Genomic DNA, 22,277 nt, shown 5'->3' with positions numbered 1-22,277 from the left:
AAAAGGCCTGACTTACACCTTCAAGGACATACTAAACTAATAGAGGAGAGAAACTCAATTTTTTTCACTCTTTCAGAAGCAAGTCAGTTGCTTTAAAAATAAACAAGGAAATTGTCATAAATTATGTGCCACCGTCTGGCATGTACCATGTAGCTCCACCGCATTCTTCTCGCCAAGCTGCTTCCCTGCAGGGCACACCACAAAGGTAATTCTTCATCTCACTGTTTCTATTTGTCTTCAGATATATGAAGGTAAACATAACTGGAGCTGTGAAAAATTGAGGAGTCACTGAAGTTTGTATAACCCAGGTGTCCCAGACATGTCCAGATAGCAGCATTCCCTTAAAAACAAAACAAAACAAAACAAAACAAAACTACTCTTTTGCTAGAGCAGTTTTTAATTTACAGAAAATTTTTGAGATTTTATGGTATATTGTATAATTGCTGAGTCAATATAAATCATGATTAGTAGCTACAGTCCATATTTTGTTCAGATTTCTTTTATTCTAGACGATTTCATTTTACCCAAATAAGGATAGTCTGAAATTAAGAGAAAATCGAAGGAAATGATATGGAAAAAAAAAAAAGTCAGTGACCTTTCTTATTTTGTGCCACCTGCTGATAGCTCTTACCCACTACATGTTGATTTAAAAGTTCTTTCACATCCACTTGGACATTCTAAAATCCCAAAATTTCCTCCCAAACTCAAGAATATAAGAAATGGACCAAGAATGTGAAAACAGGCTTCCTGGAACACATTTTCCACATCAGGTAGCATCTCTGCTTGGCTACTAAATTCTGCTCGTCCTGCTCCAAGCTGTCTATGGCTTGGAGATTGCTTTTTCCACTTCTTTTTATAGAAGCACACAGATGTGGTTGGTGCCCACCAGAGGACATCTGATGTGTTCTCTATTCTACCCAATCTTATTTTTTTTTTGTCCCTAAGACATTTATGGTTTGCTTGTACATTTCTTCTTATTTTAGTTACAATTTGTTCATATGTTATTCCTTGTCAGACATCTCATTCCTATGCCATCTGAATTATGTTTAGAATTGAAAATGGATTTTTCAGATCAGACTGGATTCTACTGCTGCAGGAGATTCTTGAAAATCTGGGAAGAAAAGACTTGTAGGCTGGGGTTGGTCAAGAACTGTTTAGTGGTAGAAGCTGGTTTTGAGCTTGACCTTGAGGACTGGATAGACCTTACATCAGGGGAAGGAAGGTCAAAGTTAGGGGAAGAAGACCCAGATCATAAGTAGTATTACATGCCTCTGAAATCTTACTTTTTCTACTGTATCACACAGGTTCTTATAAAGAACTTACATATTCTCCGCTGCAGGGCATCACGATGAAAGGGAATATTTTCAACAGTTAAGCTGCTAGCCAGACAGAAGTGGACTAGAGTAGAGTGGAGAGGGAAGTGACTAGAAGGAACATTATCAGCTTAAGGTGTTATTGCAATATCTATAAGACATTTGAAAATTGTCTTCCATAGAAAGTGTAGATTTTTTGAACATTTTTATTTCTGTAGAGCTTGATGAACTGATTCTAAAATTCATATGACAATGCAGAGATCTAAATACCCACAATAATATTGTAGTTAGTCTTTTCAACAAACTGTAATTAGACCATAAAATAATAACAATAATGATATATAACTAAACCTTGAACTTTAACTCACACCAAATTCAAAAAATGACACAAAATGGGTGGATTACAGACCTAAATGTAAAAACTGAAACTCTAAAATTTCCAGAAAATACATAGGGGAAAATCTTTGTGCCTTGGAGTAGGCAAGGTTTCTTAGGACACAAAAAGCACAAGAAAAAAATCCAAAATTTGCACTTTATCAAAAAACAGTGTCTTTAAGAGACATTGTTAAGGAAATGAAAAGACAAGTCAAAACTGGAAGAAAGCATTTGAAAACACATATCTGATAACAACAACAAAAATAAACCAACAACAACAACAAAAAACCAACTTGGATCCTGAATATATGTAGACAGTAGAAGACATAAAATTCTAACAAATTTAAAGTAGAAAGGCAGGCAACTTGATAAAAGTGTGTAAAAATTTGACAGACATGTTGCCAAAGATATATGAGTGGCAAATAAGCAAATGAAAACATGCCCACTATATTAGTCATTGGAGAAATGCAAATTAGAAACAGAGATAACACTAGCCACCCCCTAGAATCATTATAATGAAAAATTCTGATATGTGAAGCAACTCCCAGATATTTCCCCAGGAGACCTGGAGCATATGTCCACACCATCCCTTGTGTATGAAAATTCACAGTGACTTTATTTAAACAGACTCAAATTAGGGAAAATATACATCAACTAATGAACAGATATGCAAATTGTAACTCACCCCTATAAAAGGCTCAAAAACATTACATTAAGTAGAAGAAACTGGACACAAAATACCTTATATTGTGTGATGCCACTTATATGAAATGAAAGCGAATGCAAAAATATAGTGGCATAAAGCAAAGCAGCGTCCAGGGCCGAGGACTGGGGGAGGAGATTGGTAAAGGGGAGGAGATTGGTAAAGGGGCAGAGGGGACTAAATTTGGATAACAGAAATTTTGTGGTCTGTAGGGATGGTTGCATACTTATGACACATATTTGTCAATGTACCTACATTATGGTAGATGAGTTGATTATATGTAATTCTCAATAATGCTGATTAAAAATATTTTTCTGCCTTAGAAAGAATTGGTAAGTATTTTCTCTAGATAATGATTTACGAAGCACATCTTATATCCTGTGCCTTGGCTTCGAGGAAGTTTACAGCTAAACTGACCACTCAGTCATAATAATGACTGCCCTTTGGGTCAGCAAGGTGCTTTCTGTATGTAGAGTATATAGCTTCTATTTATTCTAATAAGTCCACCTTTTGTATGTCTTCTTTCATCAGACACTTCAGAACCTTTTAACAAACAGGCAGAGCATAAAATAAAACCTAAAACATGCATATCTTCCTAAGGAAATAGAGCCTAAATGAGATTAGCAGTGGTGAGGACAGCAAAACCCAGGGTCTGACCAGGCTTGCTACTGATTCAGTTTGCCCAGCAATGCGGTCAGCCAGCCTCAAAGAAGAGAAGGCTTCTGCAACTGATTTCCAATAGAAACTTCTTTACAAAGGAGAACTGCTTAACTGTGCATAATCTTGAAATTAAAGTTTAATAAAATATCATCTTAGCAACAATGTTTGTGAGGTTAGGCATTTCAAATGTGTGAGGACATGTATTTACAGGGTTGAGTGATATTATTCCTTTCACAATGAAAAGACGGAGCTCACTCATTGAGAAAGCTGTTGCAGAGAAGCAATGGCACTCTGGGAACTGGAATCTTTTTTTGTACCCATTGAGGAGGATTTACTTATCTAATATGCATCACCACCTGGAAGGTTCTTTCTTTGGAAAAGTGAAAATAATCAAAAGATTTATTGAGAATGATCTGAATCTGCACTATGGAAGGAAAAAAATGGTTTACAGTGTAACAAGCAAAAGAAATTGAAAGAACAATAAACAATACAATATAAAAGAGGCTCTGAAACCAGTTCCTGGTTCCTTCTTCATTGTAGAATAAGTGGTCATTTTAACCAGGGTGTTTTATTAAACAAAGTCCTTTCCTCCCAGTTCCAAAGTCCTTCCACACTCAGCATGTCCCTGTCTGATTATGTCTGGGATAAATTGAAAACTTAGAATTAGACTTCTAATTATGATTTTCAGATTATCTGTTTGCCTAATTGCACACAAGTTTATTTTAATATTTATTTATTTATGCATACAAGAGCTGGGGTGTAAGCTGGAGGTGCAGGGGTGAGAGGATTCACCAGAGTGGGGAGCAGAACAGGAAGATCCACTGGAATATACTGCTAAGGGGAGCAGCAGGTGAGACAGGAGAGGTCTGCTGTGCCATGTAGGTTAGCTCTCTGACCAGGGATCGAACTCGCGCTGCAGTGGCTGCAGATTGCCTCATAGTGCTGCTATTTAACCCCTTGTGCCACGAGGGAGGCCCCTTGCACACAAATTTAAATGAAGGCCTTCTCCTATACCTTTGGTGGGGACCTGCTTTGGCGAATACGCTCTGTAAAATGAGGGTTGCCTCTTCTGGCGTTGCCCCTCACTCACTTCTGAAGACCTCTCTGCTGCTGCTTTGTCTGTCATCCTAATGTGGTAGGAAGGGTTGTCATCTTGTCCTGGACTGGGGTCAATGTTTTGACTGCGGTTTGTCTCACTTATCAGTTTCTGCTGTTACTCGTTGCCACCACAGCTGCATGACCCACAGTCACATCCCACCTCCATAGCTCAGGGACCTTCCCTCCCTGGTTCCAAAAGTAACTTGGGAGCAACCCTCAATAGTCTGCAGCAATTTTGCAAAGACCCTTAGGGCATAAGTCAAAAAGGCCAAAAGGTGTTCCTGGAGAGCTAACTGGTCCATTACTACCTTCCAGGCCTCAGATCATTCATAGCGAAGTTATTGACCTGGCAAAGTTGAAATATAAAGTTCTTTAAGCAAAACTATGCCTATGGGTAGAAAACTGGCATTTTTTGTTATATCTACAGCAAGTTCTTTTTCCAAGGCAGTAATTCTAAAGTTTTACTGTGTGTTCTTATTTATCTGTGGTTTGCTAAAATGCAGATTCTCCTGTTTAAGCCTTAAAAATTCAACTTTTTTGGTTTTGAGTGAAGTCTAGAACTTGGAAATTTTGCATTGATGCACCTAGGAAACTCTGGTGCAGGTAGTCTTTGTCTTAACTTTGAGAAACAGTATTTAGAAGTATTAGAAGGATATGTCATGCAATCAAGGAATTTGAGAAGCCTGAAAGAACAAAGGTCGTGTTCCAGAATTCACCTTTTTGTATATGAGGTTATTGATTTGGGGCAATATTATTATCTAAGGTGCTGACTTAAAAATGCAGATTACTGGGCTCCATCCACTCCTACAGGCACAGAACTCAGGAACCTGCACACACACAGGCATTCCTAGTGACTCCGGGCAAGTTGAAGTGTGAAGACCTTAGGAGAAGGCATCTTGTATTCAGCCAATTTCACACTCATTACCAGGAGTACCGCCGAAAGTAGCTTGATTAGTAAAGGACTATGGTGTGGGAACTTCTAGTAAAATTGGGTGGCAAGCAGCATTGGCTTAATTAAAATTCAAATCTCATCTCTATTCCTAAAATTCAATTCTACTCCCATGGCAGAGAATTACCTCTGCATAATGAAAGGGACTGATGAGATTAACATGCATATGGCTTACTTTTTTTTCTTTTACTGTTTTGAGCAAGGTAAATAATGTCCAGTGTAGTCATTTCAGCATTTGCTCTTTTGCTAACAGCCCGCAGCCAAGAAGGCACTGTTTTCTATTTCCACTTCGATATCTTAATGGAATGAATGTGATATTATTTATCAGCTGTAAGCTTGATGGAATATATCATATAAATCATCTCAAATGTTATTTGCCACCTGCCTGCCTGTTCTGAAATGCATGCCGGCTTAATTAATCTAATTAGTCGATGCACAGATCAGGAGCACATTTACAGCTTCTCTGTCATCATAAATAAACTAGTTTTGTTTTCATAGGCTAAATAATTCATTTTAAGGATGGATAGTAGGATGACTCTGGGAGAGCTGACCTCTATTACAGTAAAACATGGAATAACGATGACAGGGTTTTCTTTTTGTTCTGTGTGCCCTCCATTAACCTTCTATTAAAATACTCCTTTGTGGGGGAGTCTAAGGGAGAGGAGGCGGCACGCGGCAGAAATGTCATGCCCTCCCACCTGGAGTGGCATACCTGCCATTTGCTAAGAATGAGCTCACCCATTTTAAACCTCATGATTGAAAGACACATGGAGTCTCAAGTACACGCATGTGCACTGGGGAGCTGAGGAGCACAGCTGCCATAAATGGAGGAGCCCATGCTGCTGAGTACAAACCCAAAAGGAGAAAAGGGTCAGGGTAGCAGGTGAGAAACGAGACCAAGCATAGTAAACAAGGTGGATGCTGTGAATGAACCATCGTTTCTATTCAGGCATGGACCTAGTGCAGCCATGCTTTCTGTGTCATCCCAGGTCCAGGAGGCGCATTCACCTGGAAAACAGGTGAATATAACACTGAAAGCCCCTAGTAAGATGCAACCTATGCAACTATCCACAGCGACTACAGCAAAAGTTCGATCCCTGGCCAGGGAGCTACCCACATGGTGCAGACCTCTTCTGACTTACCCACTGCTCCCTTCAGCAGTGTATTTCAATCAATCTGCCTGTTCTGTTCCCCACTCTGTCTCTGGTGAATCTTCTCACCACCCACCCCCCCCACACACACACACACCTCTGGCCTATACCCCAGTTCTTGCATGCATAAATAAATCAATCTTTTAAAAAAATCTGGACTTGTATTCCATCTTGCATTGCTTACATCCTGTGTTTCCTTAGATGATCTACCTAACACTTCTGTGCTCCTTGCTTCTCAGTATTATGTGGCTACCTCACAGGATTGTTTTAAGGATTGAGTGAATAATTCAAGCACTTAGCATACAACCTGCTCCTAGTATTTTGTGGGACTCAGGGCAAGAGTATGCGTGGGAACTCCCATTTCCATCTCACTGCTTGTTGATTTCTCCCACTGCCCTCACCTGCAAAAAGCCTGCCCTTGATTTCTATCCCCCTCCCGCACCCTCGTCCCAAGTCTCTGAGGAGAAACCCAGGGAGGAAACAAATGGTGGATCTGGAAGTGGATTTCGGGCCATTTGCACAGAAACATTCATGATCCTGTTACCCAGAGAAAGAGCAAGAAGGCAGGAGTAATGGAGGTTGGTGTGGACTCTGGTAGGGCATGTCCACTTGCTCCAGAGATGTTTTGCCCCATGGGGTACTCATGTCTAAGGAGGGTGCTTTTAACACAGTACATGGTACATGATAAATGTTCAATAAGTCTCAGCAATTGTATCATAATTACTATTGTTATCATCATTGTTGATTTCAGAGCTCATGAATCCAGCAAATCATCATTCAATAGATTGTGAGAGATTTTTATAATAAATCTAAAATCATTCCTTCAAGAAGCTTATATTCCACTTGGCAAGATTAATATATTAATATATTCACATGCACTATATATGTCTTGATTCATTTTACCAAGAAAGTGAATTGAATTTCATTCTGTTACATGGATGCTTTACAACATTTAATATCTCAGTGCTGGCAATGGGAATTATCCAAACTTTTCATACTGACTTTTAGCCCTTCCTCCTAAGCAAACTGCTGAGAACTGTTTGTGAATCTCTTGTCTTCATTCTCACTTCCCTCGGTGATCTTGTGGACACCCCAATGATGCTCCTACCATCTCTACTGCTTGACAAATCCTGTACCCTTAGATTTCCTGGGATACATCTTGGGTTCTAGACTGGATCAGGGCCCCCCCCAAAAAATAATCCAAGGGTAGGGTAAATAAAAAGTATAAGGCTTTTCTGCCCTCCTGCCATTAGGATTGATGCTGGATCTGCGGTCCTGAATGCATGCCTGATGGCGGGCACCTGGAGTAGGGTGTGGGCACATGTAGATGGGATTCACCTGGGCTAAAACTGGGCTTGTAAGGGTGGTGTCACAGGGACGCCAGCAGAAGCAGGAGAGCAGAGAAGCAGAACGCGAGAGAAGGCCGGAGAGCCCAGGAAGAGTGAAGACTTACTGGGGGCTGGGAGGCCTGCCAGCCTCCCGGCCCCCTAGCACCCCTGCCTGCTGTGTACCTGGTAAATCCCAATAAAAGCCTGAAAGTCCACCGAGGGCTCCAGGACTCACTCCCTCCTTCACCCCATCTGCTCAAATCATACAAAACCTGCTCTGGCCCCTCCTGCCTTTACACCAAGCAATTAGGCCAAACAATTACAAATAAAGAGAAAGATAGGGAATTTCCTGGATAAAAACTAAATGTAAAATAATCAATGTGTTTAAGGCAGGTCCAAGACGGGCTACCCTTTTCTCATGTCTGTGCCAAACCAAACCTTTATGGATGAGAACAAGATTGCCCAAGAGTTTGAGATTCACGCCAATATTGTAAATGATGGGCTAATTCAAAACCCTTTCTGCTTTTTGTTTTCTAGAATTCACCGTAGTCCATACTTGAGTGGTCTGGTGGAAGTTATTCAATTTTCTTTTCTGTAACAGAATCATCATTGCCTACAGTACAGAATAAAAACTCTGGAGAGCTTTTTGAAAGTATTTAATGGTGAAAACTCTCCATAACATCTGCCAACACACTTCTGGCAAGATGGCAGCCATTTCCTAGTTTCTTAGAGCTAACCCCAAATCGATAAATAGAAACAACAAACTCTACAAAGAAATATTTAAATGTGATTCTTAATCTTTATGTGATTAAGTGTATCTGGTGACTGCTGAGTTTGGTATTCAGAACAATGACAGCATCATACCCCTTGATAAATATCGAATTTTCAGATACAGCAGTTTCTAGAAATCTACTCTTGACAAAGGAGCAACTTCCTTGAGTTTCTAGACCCTTCACTACTGCCACCTGACACAGACCTGCCTCTCCAGGCCTACTGTCCCAGCGCTGCTTCTGATCTACTGAACATGGGCAGTAAATTAGAATATTTCAAGCAGTAATTAATCTGGGACTTAGATATTTCGTTCCAATTGGCAACTTTCATTTGACTTCCAGTCAACACAATGACATATTTACATTTTGTGTTAAGCAAAGAGTAAACTCTGGGGGGGTACAGCTAAGAAACAACTTCTCTCCATCCCAGTACGCAGATTTGCAACAGAGCTGTCTGCCAAATTAAGGTTGAGGCAGAGACAAACTGTTTAATTGGCACATTGGAGTCACAGGAGCCTTTTATTGCGAATAGCTTTGGAGACAACAGGAATCCTCTGGTTCTGTTCCAAGGATTCGGCTGTATTCAAACATTTCCCTTGTAGAGTAACACTGATCACTTTGTATGCTACATCTATTTTCAGTTTAACCTGCTTCTTATTCTCAATTATTTATAAAGACCCTCATGGAATCCTGAATAAGCCTTCTCCTGCCCCCCTGGCTGCTGTCTCTTTTCTATTTCTTTCTCTGAGTTTCTTCCTGTGATAATATTCACAGAGGGGCTCTCTTCGCTTTCTTGTTTGTGCAGCAATCCCAATGGTGAGGCCAGAGAGAAGGTTAAATTAAAAAACAGATTTATAGCACCTGGCAGCTGGCCACTTGCCCTGGTGACTCCGAGCAGGGCTTGGAGGCTTTGCATTTTGGGGGAGGCCTTTGATGCGGGGGAGTCGGAAAAGCAATACCCGCTCTGTCAATATCACTCATGGCGATTCCCGCTGGCAGCGTCGGTTCCTTCCAGGCGATCCCAGCAAACAATTGAGATATCAAAATGGCATTTTTTTTTTTTCTTGACTGCTTTGCTGGAATGATTGGTGCAATGTCTAGTGACCTTGGAGCGTGATGCCAGGTCTTTATGCATTTGATTGTCTCTTCAGTGGCTTCATCGAGATGCTGATTTTTGGATTTACCCACCGCAGGGGAAAACCACTGCGCTCAGGTGGGGCAGGTTGGGGTTCCGGGCAGGGCTCTACCCACTTCTAATTGTGTTCCTTTCTGCCTCTGCCTTTGCCTCGTGGAATCTTAGTTTTCTCTTCTGTAATATACCACTTATGTCTTTTTATATTTAGATTAAATACATTTAGATTAGATAAATCAAATCCAGATACATTTAAAATGTATTAATGTTATATTTGCTTTGTTTTAAAATAAATTTTTTAAAATAAATACATTTTAGGGCCTCCCTGGTGGCACAGTGGGTTGAGTGCAGTGCTGTGAAGCTGTCCGCAGCCTCTGCAGCGCAGGTTCGATTCCTGGCCAGCCAGGGAGATTCCCACATGGTGAGGCAGACCTCTCCTGTCTCGCCTGCTGCTCCCCTCAGCAGTGTGCTTGGGTCCTTCTGCCTGTTCTGCTCCCCGCTCTGTCTCTGGTGAATTCTCTCATCCTCCCACACCTCTGGCCTATATACCCCAGTGCTTGTATAAATAAATAAATCTTAAAAATAAAATAAAATAAAATAAAATAAATACATTTTATTTAAACTTTAAATAAATTTAGGTTTGTTTCAGCATTTAGATTAAGTGGTTTGTTTCCAAGCAAATAAACACAATGACAAGTCAGGTTCCTAGGGAACGAAATTATGATCAGACTCTGTTCCGAAACTGTTAACATGGAAGGTAAAATGCCTCTGGCAAATGTCTTTCCCTATCCTTCAAGGAATTAAAATACTGAAGAAGCAAAAGTTTAAGAAGTCATGAGGCTTCCATATTATTTTCTCTTGAGGTGAGATATAAAGCGTGGTGATGTGAAAATTATTTTATTGTGACCATGTGAGTAAAACAAACCAACAAAAAAAACCTGATGGTTTCACAGTGAAGTCCAGAGTGATTATGCTAATGAGCCAACAACAGAGGGAAATCTTTAGCTTGTTCAACATATTACCTTTATTATGTAATTGCAACATCTGGACTCAAATACTAAGTAGTAGAAAAACCTGGGACAAATCCCTGACCCAGTCTGTGGGCTACAAATCCCTCACTGTGAAATGTTATGATTGAAATAGGTCACTTCTTAGGTCATCTCCTTGTTAACATGTTCTAGTTTTAGGATTTCAACTTTCTGTAACGATAGAAGTTGTAAGACCGGTAGTGGTATGGCATAACCAGCCACTGATGTGGGGACCTAATATTTCCTTATATACTTGTGTCCCCCCCCCCCTTTTTTTTAGGCCAGGCCATGTATTACCACCATGAGGACACTGGCCTCAAGATCCGTAAGACACAATGCAATCAATGTTTTGGGATAAACACCTTCCATTCATTGAAATTACCAGCTGTAGCAGAAATGAGATTTTGGAAAACACACGTTGATTCTATGTGCTTCATAAGTTTGGTTAAAACATCCCCACTTAATCAAAGTATTTAAAGATTCATTTCCTTTTTGTGTGTAATTAGTAATTAGTATTAACAGGGGTGTTTTTTTTTATATCAAGTAAACAATGGCAAGAAGTAGGACCAGGTGGCAAAAGATCAATTAAGAAGACAAGGGTGGGGGGTGAAAGATCTAATCAAAGTGTAAGAGAATTACAATAAAAAAATGAAGTTTCCCTTCTATTCTTCCTTTTTTTTCTCTACGATCCCCCCTTCATTTCTTATTTTATTTATTTTTTTAATAGAGGCATGTTTTATTTATTTATTTGTTTGTTTGTTTATACATGCACTGGGTACAGTCAGAAGCGCGGGAGGGTGAGAGAATTCACCAGAGCCAGAGCAGGGAGCAGAACAGGCAGAAGGACCGAAGTACACTGCTGAGGGGAGCAGCGGGCGGCAGGAGAGGTCTGTGCGCCATGTGGGACCCTCCTCCGGTGGCCGGGGAGCAGCCGGGGATTGAACCGGTGCCGCAGAGGCTGCGGGCATCTTCGCAACCCAGCGCTCAACCGCTGCGCCACCGGGGAGGCCCTCATTTCTTATTTTAAAATGCAATAGAAAATACTCTCATTGACTAACTTTGTCAATCAAGGGAAGTTGATTCACCTCTTACAGTCTTATTCATCTGTAAAATGGTATAATCAATTAAACATTTTCCCAAAGTTTGCTATATAAGTAAGATGAGATAAAGAATGAACAAAGTTTTATAATCCACAAAATGCTTGCCTGAGTCAACACTGTTCTGCTTTTGTGCTTGGAGAGAAACACTGTCCCTACCTTTCGCTTTTCCTCCATCATCCCTGCCTATAAACCTCTTTTCCTCTTACTCTAGCCTCCCCATCTTAAAATAGTCTGTGGGACCTATAGAAACCTGCCATTTTGTGATGCCTGCCATTTTGCTATGCAGTAAGGATAAATGATTTCAGAAACAACGCAAAACAGAGGGTCAACGGAAGTGAGGCTCATAGAGAGCCATCCTGCAGGTTTCCTGGGGGCAGAGAAAAGGTGATGATGCTCAGTTCTGTTGTGTAAATTGCACCCCTAGTACCAAAGTTCTGAAGCACCTCTAGGGGGCCAGTTTGCACAGGGTGCTATTCTGCTCCTCTGCCCACTGATGTCCTCAATGCTTAGTGGGTCAAATTATGCATGACTGATGTGCCAATCGTTTCAGTCTACCACATCCTTGGCTGGGGAGGGATAGGTGTCTGTGTTTCTGTGTTGCGAGCCAGCCGCAGCAGTCTGGGTGTCAGGGGTTCCTGAAGGATGGGAAGGCGTCGGCGCAATTGTAGAGAAAATGGTAAGGGAAGGGGGAGAGGGAATGAGGAGACACAGACACTTGATCAGGGTGCTGACATCATCCTGCTGAGGGTCTCAGCAGCCCTTTATTTATACTAAGCAAATCGTGAGTACACAAGCATAAGGTAGGAAGATAACAATCATCACATGTCCTTTTTCAGGAGCCGCCAAGGGTCTGTTTGCCTTCCGGCAGAGGTGTAACTGTTGTGCCCAAGATCAGCAGACTCGGGGAGCATAGCCTCCAAGAATCCAAAGACAGCTGATGCAAATGCAAAAGGGAGTTTATTACGGGCTTGAGACGGGGCCCTCGACACGCACCGATGCAATGGAAGAGGTTGAGAGCCCCGAACAGAGGAAGCAGGGGTATCTTATAGGGTCGCGAGTGGCGCGAACTTTGCAAGAAGCTGGCAATTACTCATTGGCTACTACAAAGGCATTTTGGTGCGCGCGGTTAGTTTCAAACTGATTGGACGGTTAGAGATGCTGTCCCATTTATGGACAGGACTGCCCTCATTGGCGGCTGGGGTGGTCTGCTTTTTCGTCACCAAGTGGAGTGAGGGTTGTGACTGCTGAAACTATCTCCGGAATGCGGCTGGACAAGGACTAACATAGCAAGGTGGAAGATATACAAAATGGCGAAACCTCGGCTAAGCTTGGTTCCACAGTAACATTTATTATTCTTTGTCTTAAAGAAGGCACAGTTGCTAAACAAATGTTTTCAAAATAGTTATTTACTTTAAACAATCTAACAGTTATTGTATTACTAGCAAAAAGTGTATGTGTCTACAATTAACATTTCTAAGTTTGCCATGGTGAACGATTAACTATGGGCTGAGGGAAACAAAGGGCAGGAAGTTACCTGGGGGAAGGGAGACAAAGGAATTTTTTCTAACTAACCTACAAAGTTTAGACCAACATATAACTAATTGATTAAAGTAAAAAACAGAAGGCTTTTATTTAGAAATTATTATCTATATTGTTTTAGCCTACCAGTCATAAAATTGCTGTTGACTTATTCTTGAATGCATACTCTAACAGCTACCATACCAATTGTCACCTCCAGGGGAATCAGCCCTAAACAAACAGGAAGAATTTAGCAGGAGTTAGCTATGGCGCCTCCTGGCTCATCAGGAATTTTCTTACACTTGGAGCATGGATCACGTCTGCCACCCAACTGCTATCTTTAAAGTAATGGAATTTCCTTCTCCAATTAGCTCTTGCCTCAAAGGACCACATCTCCATATTAAAGACTTGGCCAAGGGATGTTTACAGCCTTTTGTTCCCAGAAGTTTTTTCACTTGTTAATGTAAGGCCAAATGTTGACTGCCTTTTGGCAGAGAAAGACTAATTTTATAAAAAATGTAATAATTGTATCATGCAGTGCCATTTGCCATCAAATTGGTTATTGAGTAATTGATCAGTATTTGCAGTTTTACTTTTAAATGCATATTTTTAGCAATGGTAGAAACTAGCCATAAACAAATGAGGAGAATCTTGGAGTCAGCTAACGAGATTCCTGATTTTTCAGAAATCTGCCCCATGCCCGGACTTTTGTCAGATGACATGAGTAGCGCGGCTCCCATTATTTCTGGCCTTTGAAGACTACAGTCAAGGAATTTTGCATCTTTCTCCACCTCAAAGACCCAGGGCTAGTCCTTAATGATCTCACAGTGCTTCTCAAAACTTGGCATGTGCACATACATGTCACCTGGGGCTCTTCACAAGATAAAGGTTCTGCTCCAGGAGGTTTGGGGTAGAGCCCAAGGTTCTGATCTGTGGGTCACACCTTGAGTAGCAGGTGTAAGGGGACAAGGGACAGGAATGAGCACTAAAGCAGTTTGTTTCTGGTTCAGTTGATAGCTGAGTGATAACGGGGGACTGTGAGAGGGTATATATTTCCCAAATATCATCTGGGCAGATGAAAATTGAGCTGGTGTCCCCTCCTGCCCATGAACCTGCTCATGAAGTGGCACCTCAGTCTAGCTGCATGCCCAAAGCCTCAAGTATCAAATCAAAGGTTTTGTGTGTTCTTAAAACCACCCATTTTCCAATTCTTCTTTTCAGCCATGCAATAGGGAGTGAAAGATATTGATCTTGCCCTCTAGCTCCAGAGTCAATACGCATTCCTTACACCCAAAGGGGGAAAGTCCCGAGCTCTTTCAGGTGTGTACTCCTCCATTTTGTTATGTCAAATAGGCACTCTTTGTGGAGGGAAATGCTCTGCAAAACATGCAGTTGATTGATTCATGGAAGACTGAGTAGGTCTCACTTCCAATGGCTCCTCTACTCTCCAGTGACAACTCCACCCCATCAAATGGGTCAAAAGGGTGTGTCCGAGTGTGTGTGTGTGTGTGAAGGAGGAGGTGTGATGGGGGAAGGGTGGTATTTTTCCTTGTGGTTATTATTTGGGAAGTTGGGAGAGGTAGGGAGGAAGGGTGGTGAAGATATCTGTGGGGGGGAGTAAATGCTAAGGGCTCTTGCTCAAGTTTATGGCAGCTGCCCCCACCCCTTCCTGGGAGTAATCAGGGCTGCCTTTCTTGGTCTCAATCCTTAAGCAGTTGAAGGGACCTAGCAGAGAAGCTTTTCCCTTCCTGTTAACCAATGAATGAGCCTTCTTGTTTCCTCTGTATGTAACCACATTCTTTCCCAACTCAACATGCAAAGAGTGGATTTTGAATGAAGCAGGTTGTATGAATCTTTCGTTTACCAGCACAGGATCTTGGGAAAGTTACTCGAGTCTCTGAGCCTGGTTTCCTTGTCTCTAACAGAAGAGGTAAGAACATGTCCTATTGGGTCATTGCTAGAGTTAAATTATAACCAGGGAGTGAAGGGCAAGGCTGGAGCCAAAGGATGTGACAGGTGGTGCCCCCTGGGGGGGGGGTGGTGAGGATGAATAGGGCCAGGGAGAATATGCCTGGGGCAAGAAAATATCGGTAGTGGGGGGATGGTGGAGACTATGATAGAGAATATAAGGAACTGCAGAATCAGCCCCTGAGGTCAGCCATTCCTGCCTCCACCATGCTGACCTTGCAGACAGCTGTTGGCCTCCGAAGGGTGTGCTGAGAAATCCAGCAGCCAACCTCAGCCGACAAATGTTGAGATGTTTTGCAGGTAGCCGGGTGGTTGAAACTGTTCCCAGCTTTGCTGCTGTTACAGCCCAGAGGGAAGGCGAGGGCCAGAGCTGGGCACCCGTTGAGCCGTGGGAATGTGGGCTGTTTGTCAGCATGTTTGGCTGTAGCCGCAGCTGTTTCCAGGGCTGCTTGTCTGATATGGTGTTGCTGCCTCAGGCACATCTCAGGTGAAGGTCTCCAGCTCTCTTGGTGACTTCTATCCTGGATCCAGGCCTGTTATCTCTGGCTGCCTCGAGCTCCAGGCCTTTATTGGCAGGAAGATGCCATCTTGGTCCTTTTGTTCGGGATTCCTGTTCCACATCATCAGTAGTGGAAAGTCGCCTTCTTGGAAGCATTTTGGTTTAGGACTTCTTAACACTGGACAATATCTGAGGTGAGATAACCGGCCACTTGTGGCCTCAGTGACTCTCTGTTTTTCTTTGTTAAGTAAATCCCATTATTGTTGTTCCCTGAATCTGAGTGGTCTTGTAATTGTGCTTGTGGGTGAAAAACTCAGTGACCTATGAACTATTTGGGCACTGTCCTTGTCCAGTTTTTGTGCCCCTGACTGCCCAGTAATAAAATTACATTCAGTGAGGTAATGTCTGTAAAAAGGCTAGCTTATGCATTGCCCCTGAAGATGCTTGATTGATCTTACTCTCATTATTGTAAGTAATTTTATTTTTAAAATCAGAATTGGTGTCGACAGACTAAAGTTTCTCCAGACCACTGAGAACTTGCTTGCCTTGGTGTGCATGTGTGTGTGTCTTCTGATTATTTATTTCTGGAGTGATAGGGTTCAGTACAAGTATGTCTGTGTTCAACCCCTAACCCCCTGTCTGTTCAGTCTGTGTTCAGCGTTAATCCAGGGCATGATTTTTGCTCACTTTGAGACACTAATTGGATTTGGATTCTTAGTTGGACTTGTCTTCAATTTTTACCAATTATAATAATGATGAAAATAATGATAGTAATAATAGCAATTACATTAACAACTAAGCCATGTATAATGCTCACTGCATACCTGGCACTTTTCTAAGCCCTACGCTTTATTAATCCTATGATGACCTGTGTGCTGGATTCTGTTATCATCATTCTACAGATGAAGAAACTGAGGCAAAGTGGTTTTGACTATACCTCTTAAATTATGGTGCCTGAATATCAGATAGTCCTCTGGATTTATCGACATGAGATCAGGATAAAGTGGGTAACAAATTCCTACATCTTAAACCCCAAATCATAATTTATCTGATGACTATCCTGCAATGGTGGCAACTGTTAGTCCAGCACCACACAGCACATAGGGGTGGGAGTCAAAGACAGGCTTTGTGGAAACTGAGCTGTTGCTCTGTGTGGAAGTGGGTCCTAGAGATGGGAGCGGTGGAGGTTTCACTGGATTCTCCAAAGATTTCCAGCTCCTCCCATTCCCCAAAAACCTTGACACAAGGAACTAAGGTAGAAGTTTTCTGGTAGAAAATATATATTTTTTTTTAAAGCTGATTAAAGAGACACTTTTAAAATATAAATACCTTAAACATTTTGTTTGACTTAATACATATATATTTGGACCTTATATCCTTTTTTTAAGACTGATTTAATTATTTTTGAGTAGAAGAACTGGAGTGTAGGCCAGAGGTTGGGGGGTGAGAGGATTCACCAGAGACAGAGTGGGGAGCAGAACAGGTGGATCTACTGAAATACACTGCTGAGGGGAGAGACGGGAGAGGTCTGCTGTGCCATGTGGGTTATCCCCCTGGCTAGGGACCGAACTCAGGCCACAGAGGTGACAGTGCTGAGACTTAACCCCTAGACTACCAGGTAGGACCCCATTGTCCTTCTTTAATGTAGGGTCAAAGCCTTTTTCATTCTGCCTGGTAAGTTGATTAGAAATCTGTCTGTCTGCTGAAAAGCACACTATTAACGTGTCATTTATGAGTTCCCATTTTAATTTGCCCAGATGAGAATTTGAGAATTTGAAGATAGTAGAGAAGTAATATGAACGAAGAATTCCAGAATTTTATAATTTTGTAATGGAATTTTACAGCTGATCTGCTCAAACTTGAATCAGTAGCACGTGTCAAGTCTTTCCAAAGCATTCAATTCAGTTGAATGAGCAACTCTAAAAATTTTCATCAGCTTGAGTACTATTGAATTTAATTCAATGATGTAATTAGATTATTACAGTCTAAAAAGAGGGATCAATAATTAGAGCCCCTCTTTCCTACTTAGGTTCCAAACAAGTTAAAAATAAAGCAGAGAACAAAATACTGAAGTCAGAATATCACTTTTATAATGATAGGAGTTCAGTTGAAGAACTGAACTTAAGGTTTATTAGCAAAATTAAAATTGTAACTTATAATTTTGCCAATACTTAACCATTCAGTCCCAAAAAGCATAGGGACAGAGAGGCTGGTGAGCAGAAGTAGGCATATTTTTCCCAGACAGAAACTAACCTGGGTCAACCAACCCAAGTTTGTAAATTGATCCAGCTTCCCAGGGGCAAAATGAATGAAGAACAGAGAGGTTTGGAGAGTGGTGGAGGGAACCCCTCATGAAGTCAAGGAATGGGAAAAAGAAAGGGTTTCTCACTTAAAGTGATACCAAGTGCCACTGGCTTCACTAAGGTCAAGAGCAAGCCAATCTGTCACCATCTGTGTCAGCATGGGACTGACACCTGGGAGCAGAAGAGTCTGGCTCCCTGCGGAAGGCCTGCTTGGCTGGGTGTGTTTAGTCAGCAAGTTTTTCAGAAGCGATGATGTGTTGCTTAATCCTTCTCTAGCATAGAAGTCAGGTAAGAGTTCAGTTTTCTCTTGAGCCTGTCCCATTCTGTCCACAAACAGTTTACATTTCATTAGCACTCAATTCTGAGGGACATTAGGAAACAAGCATACTGCAGGCAAAACCAAAACTTGCTTTTCTAAAAACTTTCAGAATGCTCTCAGACAAAGCAAACATTCTTCAATTAATGAAGTTGTAATGAAAAACCACAAGATCTTTGTATAAGGTTTACAACCATCAAATTGTTCAGTTATATGTGATCATTAGATTTTGTCAGGATTAAAAACCAAGAAAATAATTCCATCCAGGACTCTGCCAAAATTTTATTTTAAAAAAACTTAACAGAATATAGACAATTGTTCAAGGTATTTTTTCCCACATAGAAAATCCCACAGGTGGGTGTACAACACCTTAAGAAAAGATCTCATTGTTTGCAAAATTCTTAATAGGGAGCTAAGTGATTATTTTAAACTGTAGTTTTGTTTTTTTTTTTAATAGAGGCATGTTTTATTTATTTATTTGTTTGTTTGTTTGTTTTGTTTATAGAAGCACTGGGTACAGTCAGAAGCGCGGGAGGGTGAGAGAATTCACCAGAGCCAGAGCGGGGAGCAGAGCAGGCAGAAAGACCGAAGCACACTGCTGAGGGGAGCAGCGGGCGGCAGGAGAGGTCTGCGCACCATGTGGGACCCGCCTCCGGTGGCCGGGGAGCAGCCGGGGATCGAACCGGCGCCGCAGAGGTCGCCGGCAGCTTCGCAACCCAGCACTCAACCGCTGCGCCACCGGGGAGGCCCTAAACTGTAGTTTTTGAAACATTTCAACCCTTAAGACAGAAAACATGCATATGCATCCCCAAACTTTTACAAATATGTTCTGATTCTTACCTTAGCGAGCCAGTTGGTGTGTATTCTCTGAATTCTACTTTCTGAAACAGAAAAATCACACGTGGCTTTCTTTGGAAACTGAGATTGTTTTGTTTTTCGTTTTCTACAGTGAAGTCTCTGTCTCCACATGATGCTCTCCTTCCCCACCCCCACCCCTGGTCCCCCACACCTCCACAGCTCTGCAAAGCCTTTGTGGTAGACATGGCTTCTACACATTTAAAGACAGGTTGTTTCATCAAGTCATTTGAAATCTACTAGTATGTTTAAGATATATTCTAGAAAAGGTGTGAGAGTTGAAGTGGAGACTGAATAGAATTTGTACATTAATTTATTTACCTACATACATTAATGTTATCATCTTGGCTTGCAAAATTCATATTACCTTAAAGAATATGTAAAAACAGACACACGTGCAGAAAATATGGCTTTCTTGGTAGCAGGAGAATTGGCTCTGGTTTCTGTATTCTTCATTCCGATAGAATCAGTGTCAGCTGATGCAATAGTTCTCAAATATTTGGTCAGCAGCCACGGCTTCAGCATGAAATCCTTTAGTGGATCTCAACTGGAATATTAAAGGTAAATAAATAGAACAGAAAGAAAACAGCAGAATGCATTGCATATGGTCACCATAAATATTGTGTCATGAAAATTTTATTTGATTTATATTTCATAGTTAGTGGGAAGAATAAGGGGTACCCCAGGATGCCCAAACATACGTGCTCTCAATGGGATCTGCTATCTACTGCATAAAGACAAAATATACTCTTAGTGCATAAGAACTTCAAGGAAAAGAACTTTAACACAATTAGTGTGCAATAGAAAAGAATAAAAAGAATATAGTTAAAATGGTTTCCCCATGAGATTCCTAAAGTTACCCATCCCCTCGTGGGCAGATGTCCAGCCAAGCAGAATTGGCCTGCAGCAGGGCCACTGAATTGCCACAAGTCTAAGGCACCTTCTGGCAGGGAACCACTGGAAAGGGGCAGAGGGCCAGGCAAGTCTAGAAGGAGAAGAATAAAATCAAAGTACAAGTCAAAACAAAGGCTGCGATTGTTGGCCTCCCCATGGGTCTCTCACCCACGTCTCTTGTCTCTTTCAAGCGTCTCCTTCATCGTCCCCCAAGTCCCAGGTCTAATATGCACGTGGGTTTCCCCGGGAAATGTATAAATGTGTAAGATACATTTTGTTGTATTACCTTGGTCTCTCTTCTTCCTCCCACAAGAAACAAAGATCACTCAGTGTGACTTTCACGTTTGTTATTATTGCGTCTGAGCACAACCTCAACCCTCTGTGTGAAAGTCAATTCTCCCTTGATTTAGTAGCAGCTCTGACCTGTCTTCCTACTCTCCTGGCCATCCCTTACTATCTTTCCTAAAACCGGTCGGTTTCCTTTTCCTCAGCAAAAAGCACACATTCCTTAGCTTAGCATTCTATCCTTCATCATTGTCTGCAGCGGCCAGCCCCTCTAGCTCACCTCCTACTGCCCTCCCTCGGGCCCCATCCTGTAGCCAGACCAAATTACTCCCAGCTCCCCACTTGTTCCTTTGTTTAACTGCTCCCTATTTCCTAGCCAACGACCAAGTCTCCTTTGAGAGAAACAACTGTTCATGCACATTGCAATATATCACACACACATTTATATATGTGCATGATATATACTCACATATACAGTTTGTGTGTGGTGTGGATAGATAGATAGATAGATAGATAGATAAACAGATAGATAGATAGATATGCACAGTGCAGATGCATGTGATAGAAATGAAAGTTTAGAGGAAGAATGCCTACCATTTATCTAATTTTTGAATTTATTTTTGCATACAAGAGCTGGGGTGCAGGCCAGTGGTGCGGGGGGTAAGAGGACTCACCCGAGACAGAGAGGGGGGCAGAACATGTGGATCTACTGAAATACACTGAGAGGAGCAGTGGGTGAGACAGGAGAGGTCTGCAGTGGCATGTAGGTTACTTCCCTGGTGGGGAATCGAACTTGTGCTGCAGTGGCTGCAGATTGCTTCATAGTGCTGAGACTTAACCCCTTGAGTCACCACGGAGGCCCAATGCTTACCCTTTATACCTGAGATGCTGGTGTATGCCTTCCTCTATCTTTCCTTCCATTTTAGAAAATGCTAGTTCTGGGCCAACAAATTAAGTTTTTCACCCAGCAGTGGGTTTCACTTCAAAATAAGTCAACCTATTAATGGAAAAATGGTGAAGTTTGTGAAAGTCCCCCTTCTAAGACTTTCCCTTCAGTGTGTCTTTTTCTGTTCACTTCTATTCACCCACAAGCATTTCCCCTTGCTGTGCCTCCAGAATTAACCACTGTGAAAATAGTCTTAGCCTTTCTTACTCACCAGCTGGGTAACTCGCTCAGGTCATTCATGTAACAAATATTTGCAACTCGCTATCCTGAGCACTGGTGACACTGACTCCAGATGCAGGAGACACACTTGTTTGTGGCCTCATAGAGCTTGGCAGCTCATCAGTCCTCTGGAATGTAAACCACCCCCACCCCACCACCACCATTTCATCCTGTTGAACTTGTTAGGATTTAGCCCATTATTACGACCTTTGGAATCATTTTGCAACTTAATTCTGCCATGATTGCCATGATTTCCAAACATAAACTCAAGTCATATTTGAAATAGACTGTTCCAGAGTTAGGGAGAGTTTTAATTTCTATTATTGAGAACCATGTTCTAAGTGCTGGTGGGGATCAAGGGGAAAAGTTGTTGAAACAAAGTCAAAGTTAAAATCATTCCATAGTTTTCTAGGTACCTCTGATTAAGATTTTCACACACTCATACACATTGATTATAATCTCTTTAAGGGGAAGCAGGACCATATCTTGTATTTTTTGTGTATTGTCCATAATGAGAAGATGGCAGTTCTTCAGTAAACCTTGACTGATTCATGGGTTGGTGGATAGAGTTAATGAAATTGTGCACGTTTAAAAAAATTCCATCTTGATGTAGAGGAACACCAAGGGTCACGCACCAAGAGCCTGTAGAGGTCCTCATGAGTATCAGTTCAACTCCCAGGTTCAATCTGGAGTATGGACAACAGTGTAGTGTCCAAGACTAACACTATTTCTTATTTCACCGTGTTCACCTCTGCTAGGTTTAAATAATATACTTGAAACTAACAATACCCACTATTGCCTTTGAGATTGGCCTTATCAGCATTTAATACCCATCCTGTGTTAAGATAATTACATGCGATAGTCCCA

General features: G+C 41.7%; 1 long non-coding RNA gene across 1 annotated transcript; it reads right to left on the bottom strand.

Annotated features, from left to right (window-relative positions):
• Nucleotides 1–227: 227 nt before the first annotated feature.
• LOC129146662 (uncharacterized) lies at nucleotides 228–21,243 on the bottom strand. Its single transcript, XR_008553657.1, has 5 exons — nucleotides 21,117–21,243; nucleotides 19,927–20,051; nucleotides 19,434–19,613; nucleotides 19,052–19,092; nucleotides 228–267 (listed from the first exon to the last, which is right to left on the bottom strand). It is a non-coding gene; the product is annotated as an uncharacterized LOC129146662 (long non-coding RNA).
• Nucleotides 21,244–22,277: the final 1,034 nt, after the last annotated feature.

Source organism: Talpa occidentalis, unplaced genomic scaffold (assembly GCF_014898055.3).
Source record: "Talpa occidentalis isolate TD23 unplaced genomic scaffold, MPIMG_talOcc4v2.1 talOcc4.3, whole genome shotgun sequence".
NCBI lineage: Eukaryota > Metazoa > Chordata > Mammalia > Eulipotyphla > Talpidae > Talpa > Talpa occidentalis.
The sequence above is the reverse complement of the archived record's forward strand: the minus strand, read 5'-3'. Positions and strand labels throughout refer to the sequence as shown.